General features: G+C 40.4%; 1 protein-coding gene across 9 annotated transcripts in view; it reads right to left on the reverse strand.

The window, feature by feature from the left end:
- Positions 1-19,892, reverse strand: part of BACH2 (BTB domain and CNC homolog 2) — a 351,992-nt gene that overhangs the window by 223,887 nt on the left and 108,213 nt on the right. For all 9 annotated transcript variants that reach the window (XR_011019318.1, XM_068231170.1, XM_068231163.1 and 6 more), the window contains one exon: positions 663-717. The gene's annotated coding sequence lies outside the window, so the exon portion shown is untranslated. The remainder of the gene's footprint in view (positions 1-662; positions 718-19,892) is intronic.

Genomic DNA, 19,892 nt, shown 5'->3' on the forward strand with positions numbered 1-19,892 from the left:
TGTTCTCTCTAGCAAAAGCGGATATGACCCGCTCTCTTCCACCGGTGTCATGCAAGGGAAAGGCTATATAATTTGTGGCAGATCAAGTACACAATCAATGTCTTCCAAATGTTGATCATTTAACGGATCTTCCACTTTGCACTAGTAGATACAAGGCAAAGATTTCATCAGAAGAGGTGCCCAATGTAAATATAGCCAGTAGAGTGGCTAGCTTTTTATTGCCTGATGCAACACAAACTTTTGGGAGCCTTGGCTGTGTACTAATGCTGTCAATTCCCCCTTTGTGCTCCCAATGGCATCAACTGGGTAAAGAACAGGCAAGTATGACCAATATTTTATACCCAATACATAGGTGCCGTAGTTTAAAGTTTTCTTCTATTAGATTCTAGGTTTATATCAAATCTAACATCTAGTCTATTAAAATATTATCTCGCTTATGCCTACCATGTGGCAAGCCAAAACTGTGGTCCACAAAGGCACTGTACGCAAAAACACTTCTATGTGAAGGGTTTCATTTAAAAGAGCTGATATACTTTGTACTGGTTCTTTTAGTACCTGGGCAGAGTCAAGAACTTGCACACTTGTTAACACATTCTTCTTTCTGCACAAATGCTGTATAACTACTCCATGCACCTTTTCAGAAATAAAATGAATAGACTCACCTCACTTGAAAGATCCTTGTGACTTCTCTGGTCAGGTCTAGCTGTCAGAATCCTCCTTTCAGAAAAGAAAAACAACAACTTGAAGCTTTCAGCCACCAAATAGTTCACAGTAAAAGACTAATAGAGAAAGGTTTCACCTCAAGTTTTTATATCTCTATGATGGGAGAAACAATTTGCTTATAGGCACTGTGCATGCAAGAGCATACTGACAGCAGATACATAACAAAGCAATGAGTAAATGGTATTCATAACTCCAGTATATAATTCTATACATAAATCATTCACTCTACACCAATATGCGAGCCTTAAAGTGAACCTGAACCAAGTAAAATTATTTAAAGCAAACACATGATGTACCTACAAACGAATATTACATGCTTACTTCGCCATTAGTTCCTCTCAGAAGCTCACCATTTTCTTCTTACCACCATTCCTTCCAGTTCTGACAAGATTTTGTCAAAACTGAAATAGATAAGATGCAGTTGTCAGTTGTAACTGAAAGGACAAGTCCATGTGTCCCTATGGCTCAAGTGAACGATATTACAGTTTAAAAGTGTGCTGATCGGGAAGCAGTTATGGAGTAATGGTCATTGATCACAGGACGGAGAATTCCATTGATCACAGTGGACAAACAAGGTACAGGAGAGAAGGAAGAGACTGAGGAGTAGACTACACAAGAGTTATGATGTGTGGATGTTTATTTTTGTTTTAATTTCCACTTCAGGTTTGCTTTAAAGAGAATCTGTACTCTAAAATTCTTACAATAAAAAACATACCATTCTATTCATTATGTTCTCCTGGGCCCCTCTTTGTTGTTTCTGCCACTCCCTGCTGCAATCCTGGCTTGTAACTGCCAGTTTTAGGCAGTGTTTACAAACAAAAAACATGGCCGCTAACCAGCATGTGATAGGCTGAGAGAAGCTCAGTCTGTGACGCATACAGAGCCTGAAGGGGGCGTGGAGAGGGTGTGTATAACTTCGACCTATCACAGCAGAGCAGCACATTCCTGCCTGAGCAGACAAAGCTGACAAAGGAAAGAAGATTAGATTATATAACAGAGATAATACAGCCACTGTGCAACTAGGAAAGGCTGCAGTAAGACAGACCACATTAGAAAAGGTATAGGAACTTATAGGATAGAAGAAATAAGGCTGAAAAGGTTGTTAGAGTCTCTTTAAATGTCCTAAGCTGTAAATGTAGGAACTTTCAAGAGGAACTGTCGAGAAAATCTTAAAAATTTAAAATGCATACAAATAAGAAGTCCATTTCTCCCAGAGTAAAATGAGCCATAAATTACTTTTCTCCTATGTTGCTGTTACTTTACAGTAGGTAGTAGAAATCTGACATTACCGACAGGTTTTGGGCTAATCCATCTCTTCACGGGGGATTCTCAGCATGGCTTTTATGCTTTATAAAGACATTCCCTGAAAAGGATTAAAACAAAGATGCTGGCCAGCCTTCCTGCACACTATTTTGGCAGTTTGCTGGAGCAACTGCCATTCACTAAGTGCTTTTAAAAATAAAGAAAACCCTGAGAACCCCCCTCCCCTATGAGAAGATGGGCTAGCCCAAAACCTGTCGGTAATGTCAGATTTGTATTACCTACTGTAAGTGACAGCAACATAAGAGAAGAGTAATTCATGGCTCATTTTACTCTGGGAGAAATGTACTTCTTATTTGTATGTGTTATAAATGTTAAGATTTTCACGACAGTTCCTCTTGAAAGTTCCTACATTTACAGCTTAGGACATTTAAAGCAAATCTGAAGTGGAAATTAAAACCAAAATAAACATCCACACATCATACTTCCTGTTTAGTCTACTCCTCAGTCTCTTCCTCCTCTTCTGTACCCTGTTTGTCCACGGTGATCAATGGAATTCTCCGTCCTGTGATCAATGGCCATTATTAGATTTTCGCGGCAGTTTCCTCTTTCATAATCAGCGAGTGCTAATTAGCATTGTAGGCACTATTCATTAGTAATAAATGCATATCTTCAAAATAACAATTAAGTCATTGTTCATATCTCACTAAGTTTCTTTCTCACAGCACAGCTAAATCGCAAAATCGATAGCGATTTTTTAATCGCTAGGGTACAGAAATCATGTATTTTCCACTATCGTGATTAGATTTGCAAATCGCAATCCCTTTCTGGAGCGATTATAAGAGTGATAATGCAATGCAAATGAAAAATTGCAATTGCATACCAAAATTAATGAAAAATCCCAATCGCTGGTGTTTGTGATTGCGATTGCTAGTGGAAAAGGGCCCTTATTGACTTCCCTATCCTCTCACTTAAATCCCCTATAGTAACTAGTATGTCATTTGGGGCCTGATGCAGTAAAGTCCAGTAAAGTTGACGTGCGCAGAGTGCACAGTAATTTTACCATTACTAGTACAGGGGTAGCACTAGCATTTAACCCATTAGTGCCACGTGCATTACTGGGTTTAGACCTCCATTGCTATGGTAACATGCACAGCACTATTGGCTTATCGCTGGCACTCCCCCTACGCTGGTAACGGTAAAATTGCAGTGCGCTCCCTGTGCACGGTAAGTTTACTGGAGTCTACTGCATCAGACCCTTCGTTTACATGACAAGCTGTGGGAAATATACATCTTAATTATTCCCGTTTGTATTTTTTTTACCTCTTAGCTCCTAACCGTGACCAAGCCTCCATATCCCCACACCCCCACTAAAAACAGATTTATCAAGTCAAGGTTTGATAAATAGAACAAACATCATTAGTGAATATGCTAATTACTTGTAATAGATTTGTGTTAGATTTAATGTTTTTACTGAAAAAAAAATGTAATCCTGAAGAGCCACCTTTAGAAAAATTTCTTTGTAAAGGTCTAAGATGTAAATTTCATCAGAGTACACCACATCTGAATCCTTCTTGAATTTTTTCCTAGTAATGTTAGACAGCAACATATTGAACAGAGGGAGATGTGGGTGTTCAGAGTGGAGTTCAGATAAATGAATTCAAGAAAGACTCATTCAAAATTCTTCTTCCACCAAAGCAGAATAAATTAAAAAAAAGTCTAATAAACATACACAGCCTTGAAATGCAGCCATTTATATGGTCATGAAAGCAAAGATTTATAAGGCATTTTAAATATTTAAATATAAACTGACATAATTAATCCTCTAAATGCTCAAAACGTTTGTGCCCCTTCTATACATCTTGTAAACCAGAGTGATCACCATCAATGGCTTGGTCATATAACTTATTTGTCATCTTATCAGTGTCCTCCATGGGATGTGTACCCACGTGGATTGTACAGACAAGGACAAACATGTTGGTACTCTTACAGCTCCCTGATAATGTACATTATGCCTTATGAAAAGCATCTGTTCCATGTATACCTTTATGCTGGTTGTACAGTATGGCATGGAGGAAAGTAATGCAAGGGTGAAGAGAGAAAGTATTGCTTATTCTTGGGGATGGTCAGCTTTAATTCGCCAAATTGTAGCTGCACTTACTTAACATGCAAGTCAGATTATTAGCATTTCATTGACCATCCCTAATCCATCTAATTAAAAAAAAAACTAATTATTTAATTCAATTCAAACATGTACTTCATAATTAAAGCACCAAGAGAATGTTAATAACAACAATACTTGTTCCCTGAACCTTTTCCATGTGTTCTCTAATACTACCAATGCACCTTTAGTTAAAGTGGAACAACAGGCATAACATAATATTCAAAACCTACATCCAAACTCATGAGGCTAAATTCACACTTCTTTCTGTATCATCCACACCATGGACTCTTGCAACAGAGTGTCTCTGCTGTATCCATTGCATCAGAAACTTTATATGACACATCTGACTTTCACCTGCTGTCTGAAATTAGTGCGCACCACTCAATCCTGCGTTCCGCTCACTACAACATACACAACAGATCTGGACACGTATGAACGGATGCTACAGATCCTCACATTATTACAGTATGTACTCCTTTGTTAAAGACTTTATTGGCCAAGTACCCCTCTACTGTGTGTAACATCATCTCAAGTACCCCTTGGTGCATATATCATTTTTTGGGAATACTCTAAAATTCTGTATAAATCCTTAAACATTTCTTTACTTTTTCAGGTTTGCTTATAAATGGTTTACCATTTTTAATCTCAAAACATACTAAAATATAATGGCTATGAATATTTTGTGTACCCCCATTAAGTCCATGTGTACCAGGTCTTGAGAACCTAGGCTAGAGAGAACATAGGGTTTGTGAACATATCCTACTATCTGCTGTGGAAAACTGCACGTTTTCCATATAAATGTGAACCAAGCCTTATTGACTTATCAAACCTACATTTGACACAAAGTAAGCCAGTAGCCAGCTGAGTTGTGTTTAAATTATGGTTTGGAGACATAAAATCTCGTAGTGTTGCAGGGTCAGATGCTAACAAATCCCAGGTATATGTATACTGTATATGACTATGCATCTATGGTTATAACAAAGTCCAGCGCACATCCCCTATAAGATCAGATCATCACACCAGAGCGCTTTTATTTTTTGATGTTATATGTATCTATGGTGCCTGATAAACATGCAACATTTTCATCACCTGCTAAAGGCTTGCTCAAGTTTATTGGTATTGATTTGTAAGCTTGTCAGTAGTAACTACAACTCATTATGAGAGATAAATTAACTACTGTCTTATCAAAGGCATCTCCTCCTTTTTTCATTCCACACTCTCAACAGAAGGGCTCTAAACAGAAGCACATTAAAATCAAATTGAAATCAATGGAGAACAAGCTCATCAAGCTCCTGCTTAGTGAGACACCTCTTCAAAGCTGGAACACTTGAATACTCCATTCTGTAGAGTATACCAGTTCAGAATACGTTCTCTCATTAGGTTTTCTAATTGATGTTTTCCTCTTGTGTAAATTAGAAGACATTTACAAACTCCTCTTGCCACAGAAACATGTAGTGTTTCTAACAATCATTTTAGGAGATGAATTCTACCATATTCAGTAAACATCACAAAGAACGGAAAATACTCTCCTTCAGGCAACAGAGAAGACAGAGGCTCCCAAAGCAATGAGTTACATTAAATATGGACTTTTTTATTTGCAATTTTAACAAAAACTAGTGTCAATCAGTCATTTGTAAGAACCTGAGCCTCCAGTGTATTAGTGCAAATGTTAACTGGACAGAAATAAGGGCTAGACTGTCATTTTATTACATTATTTACACAGCTCTACAGTGTTCTCCATAGTGTCTTACAGCGGGTGCCCCACCCAGCTAATTTAGGCGAGTACGAAGATGTCCTCTCCCATGACATTGTGAGCTGTGGTTGCAGCAATGACCATGCTCAGGGGGGAGTTGGCTGTACTCAGTAGCAACCATAAACAAAGATGGTATTTACCTATATTCACAACAATGTGGAAGGTAAATATACGGTTTTGGGTAGGGAATATGGGTATACAATGCCACCATTACACGGTCATATGTGCCGCTAACATCTCTTTTTAATGATGATTACACAAATATATTTTAAGCCTACTGGGAATGACCAAGGCCTCTTTATTTTGTACTGGGCAATTCATTCAATTTTCACACTGTGTCCGTTAGCAGGTAATAAACATTTTCTTTTTACTATCTTGGTGCCTTTTCATAACTAAAAGTTAATGTATTTGAGCATCTAAAAAAAATATAGCAATATTATTCCCTAACCCTATCCTCCCCTCCCTAAGCATGTCACCTCACCAATCTAAACAGACCTAATTTCATGCCATATACCTAACTATAACCCTGCACTCAAGCCTAAAACAAAAACTAGCCTATGAACAAAGACCAAAATACCTCCCATCTCTGTAGTTTTGGTCATGAAATAGTTGTAGAGCAGTTATCTACATATTCATCATCGCCTTACCACAATGGTTCTCCTGTTTGAAATAATACTGTTTAATCCTTATGTTAAATAAGTCACATTGTGGCACCATAAGCACAGATTAAAGCAAGCCTGTGAAGGGGGGAAATGTAGATACTTACCCAATTAGCGAGAATCCTCTGGATCTTTCACAGGCTTCCCATGTCCTCTTCAACCCCACTGTTGCTACCAGGACACCCTCTTCACACACAAGCTTCCCTACCTACCAGCACATGTGCAGTGCAGGCCACAGTGCACATGTGCTGGTAGGTAGGGAAGCTTGTGTGTGAAGAATAGGGTCCTGGTAGCAACAGTGGGGTTGAAGAGGACATGGGAAGCCTGTGGATGATCCAGAGGATTCTCGCTAATTGGGTACAGACGTAGTGTAGCTACAAGAACATATTTGATAAGCTCTTGTCGAATATATTCTGAGGGTCCCAGTGCTGGATCAGTGCGGTCGAGGAGGATGGAGGGAAGCCTCTGGTTTATGCAGAGGCTTCCTTTTACTGAAGTATCTAACTTTTCACCCTACAAGTACCATTTAATAAGGTTTATTGAAAGTCATAATATATGTTGAATCTTAAGTTGGTAGTCTATAGCACCTTGCCCCACTGAATTATTAATGGAGTATAAGGATATAAGCAGTTTGGATGTGCCCGTAGAGCCTTATAAAATATGTGCCTATACCCTCCAGCTCTCCTATACTTTTAAGTGTTTGGATGGCTGAACTGTTTTCCTTCTTGAAGGGTTCAGACATACAGCATGCACATCATTCTCCTGCACACCACGCACGTCTTCATCACAAGCTGCATGGTTAGACTACTACCGGTAGCTAATGACTGTAATTGAGAAACACCCACTGTATGTGCAAAAATACTGCAAGTTGTCTTTTCCCTCACATACAAAAAATGCATTGTCAACAAGCCCATTCATTACCATGGGCTGTCAGATTTAAAGCACATTTGCAGGAAGCAAAATCCCACACGTTCCTCGTAAGGGCTAGTTTACACGGCGTGCAATGTAGCGCAACGTAAAACAGATGTGCAGCACGCTCCAATACAGGTCAATGACAACTTACAATGAATGTGTTGCAACGCTTAGTATCCAATGCACTACTGCATGCCTTTTTATGCAATGCCATTGTCATAAATTGGTGTTTGTTGCACATCCCTGCTGGGCTAGCAATGTGTTAGGGCCCATTCACACTTACAAGCACAAAATGCTAGCGATGAGTGCTAGTGTTTTGCACTGGCAATTTTTACGCGATTAACGCATACAATTCACTGAACATTTTTTTGTTTTTCGAGCGATCTCCATTGAAATACACTGCAATCGTGATCACAAAAAAAACGCAAAAAATTGCTGCATGTAGTGTGTTTTGAATCTAGCACTAATCACATATCGCCAGCGATCGCAGAAGTGAGATCACTGCTATATAGTTAACATTGCGCTAGCGCTTTTAAAAATAGCTAGTAATTGCTGGTGATTCAGCAATTAGCGAGAAAACCCCTGCTAATTGCCCAAGTGTGAACGAGCCCTAAGGATGCACTGGATTCATTGTAAGCGGAGCCTTAGTGTGAACCCTGCCTTCTAGTGGCTGGCCTCTACAATAGGTACATACAGACCATTAAGGCTCTGTTCCCACTTGAGCACAGGAACAGACTTTTTTTTAAACGTTCTCCGCTCCACAGTGAATGGCTCCCATTTTAAAATTAGGAGCCATTCACACTTGTCACTCTGCAACAGATCAGCGAGTAATAAGGGCCTGTACACACTGAAAGACGCAAGCAAAATCGCAAGCGCAGCAGTGTGTACAGGCCCTAAGCGGACCACACTTCTGTGCAGTTCGTGATGATCCCAGGCAGGTGGATGCATTCCCCCATATAGCATCTGGGGAAGCGCATCTGCCCCAGGCTACTGCGGACCAACGGCTCCCGCTGGCTGCCTGTGGTCCAGCACAAGTGAAAACACAGCTTAATTGTCTTATATCAGTTCCTGAATATATGCAGAGGTCAATAAGAAATGGTTTATCATGGATATTTGATACTTGGAGACCACGCATGTACTTGACTGCTAAGAGCAACAAAAAAAACCCTATATACTAGCATTACTAGTTGATGCAAATATATTGTTCTGAAAATAATTAGTGTTCTGGCATGTTATGATTTTAGCGTTAAATAACCACTTCCTGTAATTCCCATTTCAGGTATGGCACATAACATAACCAGTGGATGCAGGCAGCAAAAGGAAAAAGGGAATAGCTGTCCAAAACATCAGCAATCCCATCATCCCCCCACTGTTTGTTCCTCTTTTAACACACTGTTCTAATACTGTATACCACTCTTGTATACAAGGTTTATACATTACCAAGGCTGTAATATACATTATGCAGTAGTTAATTTACGCCCCCTAACATAGGATAGGTGATTGAATGGGTGAATAACTCACCCATTCACTGGGAAATGGGCGTAATTCTTAAACTGCCCCACCAGCAGAAGCTCTATGGGTTTTAAGAATGATGCACATTTCACGGTGAACCGGTGAGTTAATCCCCTGTTCAACTGCCGGTCCTATGTTAGGGTAAAATGAGGAGTAAATTAACTACCGGTATAATGTATACTTCACGCTAGGTTCTAATTCAGTAAACATATTACATAATCAGACCTTGAATGATTCATAACATTAGCTTTTATATCTGTGTGATCAGCCTGATAAAGATCATAAAATCCCATATGGCGATTATGCTTGCTCCTATATTCAACAACACCGTACATTTTGTTTTGTTTTGCATACTTTTATGCAGTCCCAACATATGAACAGAAAGGTCTCCTCAGTCCACACTGTAAAAAAATCTGGAGAAGTCTTTATTTAGGCATTTATTGATGTGTCTTCTAGGAAAATGCAGCAGACATACCAGCCATTTGGATTCCTATTGTTTTACATTCTTTTCTTTGTGTGCAATCCACACAGCTATTTATAGCTTCAGTCAGACCACTTCCAGCATGGCGTAATCCTTTCCTACTGCTGCTAAGAGAATATTACCATGTGGTTTGAAGAAAGTTAAGCTAAAGAAAAATCAAGATGCTGTTACTGTTGAGTTCTATCTCTTGAACTGTCGGGACCAAGAACAGCTAACAAACAATGTCTGTTTCAAAGCCTTTTCTTCCAGGATTATACAACAGATTGATTTTATGAAATTTTATGAAAGAAGAAAAGGCACCACTACTTCTGGACTCAAAGTCCTGCAAACAATTCCAGGTTGCCTAAAAAACACTTTAGTGTACTAGTCAAAGCTAACTAAGTATGGGCCCTTTCACACCAAGTGTATTCTGATCCAATTTTCCGAACGCTGCCGGTTTCCTGATCACAAGGCCAGCTCCTTTATAATAGTAATCGCGAGAACACATTCACGCTGAAGCCATTATGATTTTTCCTAACGCCCACCTTGCTATAATTTTTTATGCATTTCCATTGAGGTGAACAGAGAAAAATCGCAAAACTCAAAATCACATTGTAAAATTGTGTGAAAGAGCTCTATAGGTCATCCTCACATTTTCTTAAAAATAGTACTTCTACCACAGAAGGACATAGCAATTGCATGTTACATAAATGATGGTACAGTCAAATTTACATATTTTTTCCAGTGATATCACCTATGCGAATATACAGTTGGAATAAAAATGTTGACGTATCCATGCATGCTAAAGAAAAAAATTAGGCTTTTTTTTCACATCACTGTATTACTATTTCACAGTTGCTACTAAAAGAAAAAAAAAACACTTTAGTTTCCTAATACAGCAGAGTCCCGGTTATCCAGAATTCAACTAACCAGCAGTCTCAACCAACCAGCACAAATCTTTGGCAGTACTCACAGTGGTGAATGGCAACTTCTTAGGCTGTTTCTGGGCTCTGGGACTGTGTTCCATGGCTCTCCCAAGGTATTACTTTTAATTACTGTATTTTAACATTTAATGCAGAGTTCATGGTATGTATATAGAGTGGGGTATAGTGCTGTATTAGCTAGGTCTATTTATCTTTGAGTCTCAAGTCTCAAGCAACCAGAAAGCACACTTACCCGGCATCTGCTGATCTCCATTGGCGATGAATAACTGGGACTCTACTGTAGTCTACTACTGCCAGCAGACACCAGTCCTTTCCATGTGAAAATGCAAATATATATCTAAAAGATGGGCATGTTCTGTTCTAGAACGTGTTTCATCACAGGACAGGACAACTTCTTCAGTTCTAATGAGGTTGAGGAGATTTCTAAACATTTTAGGAGTACAGTGAATCTATTTAGATCAGCCAACAGTGTAGCTACTTGACACAGATTTGCAGATGTTTGCTGTTTAAGTGTCTAGATGATGGTGTGTACAATCCAAAACAACTAGACAGACACAATTAAACAGCACTGTATGTTGATGGCAAATGGTGTTGAAGGGATAGTTATTCCAGTTTGACATTGATGACCTCTTTCATGTCATTTTTTCTGTGTCCACAACGTGCATCTCCACATCCTCAAAAGCATCTCTTCTTGAGATATAGGCAGACTGCAGAAGCTTGACCTTCAGAGTTAACCCTTCTATGCTGCAATGTGCTTAGTCAGGGGTTACATGGTCTCACGGTTCCCCTCCTCAGTACTCTGAAGTTGTATTACATCAGGTTCCATTGCTTGTGTTTTGTTTCTGGGTCCTTAGGATGTACAAGTTTATGAATTAGTGTGTTCGGTTTGAAAAAAAAACAAAAACAAAAAAAAACATTGATAAGAGGTTTGGAGCATTTTCCAAATACTCCAGTTACATACGAAATCACAATGTTGCTCCAAGATTTCAGTTTTCCTTCTCTGCTCCATATGTACACACATGCAAAATTTCCTTAAAAACTAGATCCTGCATGTGACAGTGTGGGGTCCCTGAAGATGGCTAGATAGGCAAAAGCCTAACGACATGATCTGTGTCTATAATGAAAGTAGGGACAACTGCGCTGGTAACAATACAGCAGCTTCCACAGGCGGGTAAGTACTGCTGATTGTTGCTTAAGGTTACCTCAAAATACATCTATATACACACACTATTCTCAGCAGAGTCTGCCTAGGCTAAGAACAGTCTTGTATGCGTACAAGGCTTTGTGGTTTATTTTGCAAAGACCCAGTTAAAGCCTCACACACATGGCACACATGCTAGACTGTTCTTGGGGGAGGCAGAAAGTCAGGGCCATCTCAGCTAAGAATATAATTTGTACAGGTGTCCCCGGAGGTCTGCACAGGTTGCTTACTAACCTGCCATGTTGGATCTTAGCGCTACACTGAGCAGCCACTGTCATAACTAAGGAGAGGTGGGCCCGGTGCAAGTTTCACATTGGGCTTCCTCAAGAAATGTATACATAATTGATATGAAGCTCCAAAACCTTCCAAGGAAGGTGGCACTGCCAGAAAGGTGTAAGCAGGGGAGGGAAACCATATGTTAACAATTATCACTGTTCAAAGCACATATAGAGGTGATCAATTCCACTATAGCACCAATGAAAAGCTAGTACAGCATCTAAAGAAGGGCCATTGGCGGGCCCTGTCTGGTCTCAGTAAAGCTTTTGTTTGCAAAGAAGAGAGATCATCAGAGTACGCATGCTTGATAAGCTCTGAAGTTCCATTATTCTAAAGAAATGTTCAATGTCACACCACCTCCATGTAGAGGAAGGAAAGCAAAGTGCAAAAACAGTCCCAGCTTCTGTTGGCAAGAGGAGACCTTAATGCGTTTAATAAAGTGATCATGCAAGCTTGTTTTGCATAAAGATAGATGTGCAAACAAGGCAGCCATGTTTGAAGAGCACCTGTCATGGCACATAGCAGAACAGAAAAATTATTCAGGATACCAGTCTTTACATCAATTATCCTAGTTTCAGCATCAAAAATGCTTAGAACTACTGTATTTTTTGGACTAGAAGACTCACTTTTTCTCTCCCAAAAGTGGGGGACAAAAGTCACCACGTCACATAGTCTAAATTCAGGGAGCTCCTAAATTGTGAACACCTGCCAATACGAACCTCCAACATGCTGCAATGTTGCACTGTGCCAATGCAGAAGATGACACAAAGGGGCATAGAGGAGGACACAATGAGGGCAGAAGCGGACACATGGGGGATAGAGGACACAGGGAGACACAAGAGGTACAAGGGGGCACAAGGTACAAAGGAGGAATAATCCACATGATGCGCTTTACCACGGACACACTAGATTTAATATATATTTTTTCCCCTTGTTTCTGTTCTCTAAACCTAGGAGCGTCTTATGGTCAGGAGTGTCTTATAAATGAAAAAATATGGTATATGTGGCTGTATGCTGATACAGGTAGTCCACGACTTACGAACGTCCGACTTACGAATGATCCATCGATACGAACGGCATGGATTCTCTGTTTCCATGGGAACAAGCCAAAACATTTTTTTTTTCAAATTGGACTTGTAGTTTTTGAGAAAATCGATTTTAAAAAAAAAGAATAAAAAAAAAAAAAGGCTTTTATAAACTTGTATTAACAGGTACAAAAGGCAGAGGTGACACAGAGGGGGACACTGGAGGCACGGGGGGGGGGGGGGGGGGGGTTCCGCACAGAGGAGGTACAGGGGACAGAGATGGCACAATGTTCCAACTTAAGTACAGATTCAGGTTAAGAACGAACCTACAGTCCCTATCTCGTTCGTTAACCGAGGACTACCTGTATTTAGCTCTGCACTCCCAGGCTATGATGTCATGCTGGCAAGGCACTCTGCAAAATCAACTGATGTTCCTGCTTACTACACAGATTGGAAAAGAAAGACAATGATCTTAATGTGATGCACCTTGCCAACAGTACAGATACCACCATCTCTGATAAATTTAAGAACGTAAATCAGGGTGAGGTAAGATTTTACAATGGGCAATCTCTGACTAAATAATACATACAAAACAGCTTAAAACGTAAGCCTAAAGGAAGTCAGCTGGTGACTGCAGATCAGACTGTTCATTAAAGTGTGCAGACACATTAAGACCACAGCTCTGATTTGATTATATTTTCTCCAAAAATACTGCGTTGGAGGAAACTTGTCTTCAAATTACCCTTGCAACACCTAGAAAGTAAAAGAATGCTAACTGCTCAGGAAAAGCAATCTCAATCTCCAGTTCATTTGAAACAACTTATTTTAAAGCAAACATGAAGCGACATGAAGCCCCCCCCCCCACCACCACCACCAAAAAAAAAACCTGTTAATATAAGAAGAGGAAAGGCTCTGGATCCATAGAGCCTTCCTGGCTCTCTCTCAACTGCTGTCAAAAGCTTTGGAAGCACTCACATCCCAGAGTGCTTCAGAAGACGGGCACATCTGTACTGCACATGCGCAAGCCCTGGCTCAACAGGGGTCAGCTGTGGAACAAAAGTACGGAGAGAGGACCAGGAAGGCTTTATAGGATACAGAGCCGTCCATCTTCGGTATCAGGAAAAGGCGCAGGAGCCCTTAGAGAAAAGAAAAAAAACCATTGCCGCCATAGGGTGCCTATTGTAAAAGCCACGAATTGCGGCAAAAGACAAATTTGGGCAAGTGGTGCGCATGCTATCGGGCGCCTCTTGATGCCCAAATTTACCTTCTTTGCTGTAAATCGCGGCTTTTACAATGACCGATAAATTTTGGTATGCATGCCGCAATTCGCATTTCTGCAAGGTACTTTAGTATGTCTGACACTAATCAGGTCACGTGAGGCACCGAAAATTACCTGCTTAGCTAAGGTTTAGGAGGGGGCAGAGTTTGGAACTGGGGGGGTTCTTAGGGTCAGTATGGGTGGTTGTTAGGTGGTTGTATGGGTGGTTGTTAGGTTTAGGCACAGGGAGGTGGGGGGGTTTCTTAGATTTAGGCTCCACCAGGGGGCTCTGTGTGAGAGTAGGGTTAGGTTTAGCCATAGTAAAATATTCGGATTCAGCAGTAGAATATTGCTAATAGTATTGATATTGTACTACCGGAAAACCCTGCGCCCTTTTTTCATGCATGCCCCTTTTCTTAAGTAGGCAAGTATTTTTTTTACTTTGCTGTAGATTTGCTTTACTTTTTTTTTTTACTCGGAAGGAGCTTAACCTAATTTGGTTCCTGGACGTAAAAGCTACGCCCAGGAACCATGCACGCTCCCGCGGCCGATCGCGCGCCCGCTCCCGGCCCGCGGTTCGTTAGCCAGGCAATCAGTGAATCGGGCTATGGTGCCCAACCACTGATTCCTCTCCCCCGCTGAAAAAGCGACAGCTTCTCTCGGAAGCTGCGCCTTTTCTGGCTGTTACCTCCCCCATGCGTCGCTCTAAGCGTTTGTTACGCTTAGAGTGACGTCACGTAAACAAACTCATGGCCGCCATCTTGTGGCCAAAAAGTAATACTACAGCTAAAAGTAAAAAAAAAAAAAAAAAAATCAACACATATTTACATTATAAACCTATTGTTTACATCCCACCCTCCCAAAAACTACCCAAATAGAATGTTTAATATAAAAAACAAAACCATTACAATAAAAAAAAAATTAAATATTTACCTAAGGGTCTAAACTTTTTAAATATCAATGTAAAGATGATATTTTGCTATATTTTTTTTTTTATTTTAAACTTGTAAATAGTGATCGATGCAAAACGGAAAAAATGCACATTTCCAAATAAAATATTGTCACCATACATTGTGATAGGGACATAATTTTAACGGTGTAATAACCGGGACATATGGGGAAATACAATACGTGAGTTTTAAATTATGGAGGCATGTATTATTTTAAAACTATAATGGCTGAAAACTGAGAAATAATGATTTTTTCCGTTTTTTTCTTATTTTTCCTGTTAAAATGCATTTACAGTAAAGTGGCTCTTAGCAAAATGTACCCTCCAAAGAAAGCCTAATTGGTGGCGGATAAAACAAGATATAGATCAGTTCATTGTGATAAGTAGTGATACAGTTATAGGCTAATGAATGGGAGGTGAACATTTCTCAAGTGAAAACGACGAAACGCGAATGGGTTAAAATGTATATCATGGATATGTTGTAAAAAACTTCTCCTGTGACAAAGCTTAGGAAAAAGTTAACTGAATTAAGGCCCATGTCAGCTTTAGCATCAACCGAAGAAATAAATAACTAGAAATGTGGATTTGAAAACAGTGTTCCTTACAAAAGGCCAGAGATGGTGGCACAAAATTAATACGAATATGACTTGAATGTTTTGAGAGATAACCTAATATAAAAGAAAACAATGTTTCACATATACCAGTTTCACCTTGAAAAGCAGCTTATTTGTATGCATTTAAGCCAAAGCAGGTCATGTTGTTGCCCTAAGCACTTTTAAATACACTACAGCTTATTCACTGTTCATAGATCCTCTCAAATAAGATAAGGATTTTAATAAACTCTTTAACAAGCCTTCTAGAAAAACATCCACTCATCCAGTTAGTCATAAAGTGGTTTACAGTTTAAACAGCGACAATATTACCTGCTAGCCAGAGCAAGTCCGACAAATAGAATTCCAATGGCAGAAAAGAATTAGCCAAAACACTATTCATAGCAATATCTGGTCTATTTTTGTGCTGCATATCTGTATGACTTATTTTTACGTAACACAGAACTGAGTTTGTTCATTATACCCTATCGGTCTTTAAGTTGTTAATATGATGAAGTTTGCATTTGCCTAGTGATATTCACTATTTTTCAGAAGAGGATGGATCTACAGAGCAACTACTAAATTTGGCTTCCAAAAGGCACAGTAAACTGAGAGCAGGTGAGCATCTGTAGAACAGTTGTGGTGCAGTGGTGGTGGAGAGGACAGGGTCGTAGGTACTGTAGGGATGGTGGTCAGGAGGTATTCCAGAGATGGTGACTAGGTTAGGTGTAAGGTAAGCACATAGCGGATGTGAATAAGTGAGCAGCTGGGGCACCACGTAAGCATTGGGAAAGGTAAAGTAGGCAGCGGAGCATACAGTGAGAGTGGCAAGAAAGGTGTCAGAGGGAGATCTTTAGATCCAACCTGTGTGTCTACACCAATTTGCTTAAAGAGGAACTCCAGTGAAAATAACGTAATGAACAAAAGTGCTTAATTTTTACAATAATTATGTATAAATTATTTAGTCAGTGTTTGCCCATTGTAAAATCTTTCCTCTCCCTGATCTACATTCTGACATCTATCATATGGTGACATTTTTACTGCTTGCGGGTAAGGTTAGTGGAAGTAGCTGCTGTTTGCTTTTTTTGGCATTTGGAAACAACTGTTATTTCCCACAATGAGAGTAGAGCAGAGGGTAACTAATGATTTTTGAATTTCATTCAGATCTGGTTTACTTTAAGGGCTCATTTCCACTAGTGCTTTGGGGAATCGCCGGCGAATCACCGCAGGCGAAATCGCGTGCGGGTGCGATTCTGCATGCGTTTTTTGCCGCGATTTCGCATAGGCTAGGGTAATGCGATTTTAACCATGTCACTGCCTGTGTGAATTAACATGGGTACCTATGCGAAATCGCATGCGAATTCGCAGCAAAAACGCATGGGAAAACACATGCGATTTCCCTATTAAATACATTGCGTGCGATTCGCCTGCATTCCACACGCAAGCGAATTCTGAGGGCTCTGCCGTGCAGAAAAATCCTGCACAGGCAAACGCACAGGAAAACTGACAAGTGGAAACAGCCCCATCCACTTGAATTGGCTATGTGAATCCGCATGCGTTGTCCGCGATAGTGGAAACGGGCCCTAACAGTTTGGTGCTGCACTTCCTGACAAGTTTTCTTGTTGCCAATCTGGACTGTCTGGCTACCCTTCTTACCCAGATCTAGACTAGTGGAGTTAGAGGTACTTCTGCTCTCATGCCATCACTCCCTAAACTTTGCCTTGTTAAGACCTGGGTGTAACCAAGTGCTGGGAGTGCTAACGGGTCCCCAAGGCTGAGCTGAAAGGAGACACCTAGGGTGTAGACTGTGGTGGAGATTGGAGCATAGGGGCTCAAAAGGTGGCAGGATATCTGTCAGACCTTACATACACAGCTACACAAAGGTTTTCTTCTAATGAAAAGTTCAGTTCAAAATATAATTTACATGAATCAGCATGACGACTAAGAATGTACATTGTTCAGTTTTGGTTGCATTTGGTTTTAAAGTAACTATCAGCTATAACAGGAACTGTAGCTGTCATCCAAGAGGAGCACTTCTCACGGGTTGCTCACTGTGGGCGTGGCTCCAAGCTTCTCTACTTCAGGGATCTGGGGCAAGAAGAAATTTTCTACAATAATTACTGTAGTTGTAGGGTTTTCTGTGTGGCGAAAACCCTGGCAATGATCTTGCTGCCAGAGTTTAGTTAAGCTTTAAATGAGAATATATATATATATATATATATATATATATATATATATATATATATATATATATATATATATATATATATATATATATATATATATATATATATATATATATATATATATATATATATATATATATATAAAAAACCTTAGCTCAGTACCAAAGATTATTTATACTAATCAGTCCAATTGTGTTGAGAAATTACCTTGTTCATAATCTAGCTGAAACCACGGAAATGCATACATATCATACAGCATTAATTCTCATGGGTGCAGTTAATCGTGAGTAAATTGTCCCACCATGCACTTGTAGGAGAAAATTGCCCAATCCAACGACTAAAAATTCTGCGTGAAGCAGCTCTCATTTTAACCTATTTTTTATCACACAGTGTTGTGAGTGAAAAAAATATTTCTAGTAAGGCCCGGTTCACATTAGCGTTCGCTGTCCGGATTCACCTGATCGGATCCGGACTGTATACTGCACAAACGGAACGGACGTTCCCCAAGCAATGCAAAGTCTATGCGGCCATTCACACGCGTCCGTTCCGTACGTAACGGAGCCGGATCGGATCCGGACACTTTTCCAACATGCTCTATTTTTGGGTCCGGATCATCCGGCCGACGCACCCGGACCGGAGCCTGACTGCACCATCCGTGCATAGAAACCAATGGGAAACGGAAAGCACAGAACACACTGGCTATAAAAACCTGACGTTCTACCCCACTTCCTATGCGTTTTCTAACGGCCATTTTGGATGGGGACACATGGGCCCAGCATTTCTGGAGTGGAGCAGCAGTGACTTTGTGCTGGAGCTGTTTGGCAGTATGTCGGACGTGGAGGTGTGGCCCTACACAGCGGAGGACCTGATTCTACATGTGCACCTTCTGCTGACCTCCCAGACCCCAACAATATTTATATAGTTTGTTATCTCTTTTACCAAACGGATCCGGATCGCAGCAGTATCAATACGTATGCAAACGGACCGGATCCGGATAGGAACCGTAAGGTTCCGATCCGGATCCGGTCATCCGGTCCGTTCTTTACAGAAACGCAAGTGTGAACTTAAACAATATTTTTTTCGGAAGAGGTAAGATAATGCCTCCTCCATTTAGACTACCGGTAATTGTAAGAATCTTAATAATTGTATGTATATTAGGCGTCTCCATCCTTTGTTGTCGCTCATTCACACCTCTATTGGGAAGTAGTAGTTTTACTTATACTAAAGAACCTCAGGAGTGCAACCAACCAGTTTCTGTTTACAAACCCCCCAAAAAACACGTGGGGATGGTTATTTTCCTGCAGGCTCTAAGGGCTTGATCACACTGCAGGTGTTTTCTCAATTTTTTCTCACACGTGCGCTTTTTAAAAAGGCCCCCCCGAACGCTTGTGCAATGAATGTCTATGAGAAGGCTCATATCAGCATGGGTCATGCACAGTGCAGGTAGCAAAGGGGTGCGTGGACCATTTTTGAGGAGATTCTGCCTCAATGGAAGGTATAGGAGAAACGCAAAACGTTCACAAAATCGCTTTGTGCAGAAATTGCGTTTGCGTTTTTAAGAATAAATACATTGTATTTATTATTTTCCGGGTCAAAGAGTTCACTTCCTGACTTGCGCCAGGGAGTGAATTACAAAACCGCTCAGGAAAAACGCTTAGAAAACAACTAAGCACAAAAATGAATCACCCACCCAAGGCCCGGGAATCGGGGAAAAAAAAAAAAGACACATCAAAAACCACCCAACGCTAACGGCCACGCAAACGGATGCAATGTGAACAAGGCCTCACTGTGGTTGAAAGGAGTGTGTGTGTGCGTGCTTGTGTGTGCGTTTTTTGCGGGGGTGGGATGGGGGGGGGGGATATGTGTATTTAGCATGATCATAATGAACAACCTTAGATAACCTTAGATAGCCTTGCTTGGGTCAGGTGTCTAAACAAAAACAAATACACACACAAAAATAGGCAGGCAGAAAAAAAAAGCAAGGGTGTGTCAGGATATGCATGGGGGTGGTACAGGGAGA

This window comes from Hyperolius riggenbachi, chromosome 4 (genome assembly GCF_040937935.1).
Source record: "Hyperolius riggenbachi isolate aHypRig1 chromosome 4, aHypRig1.pri, whole genome shotgun sequence".
Lineage (NCBI taxonomy): Eukaryota > Metazoa > Chordata > Amphibia > Anura > Hyperoliidae > Hyperolius > Hyperolius riggenbachi.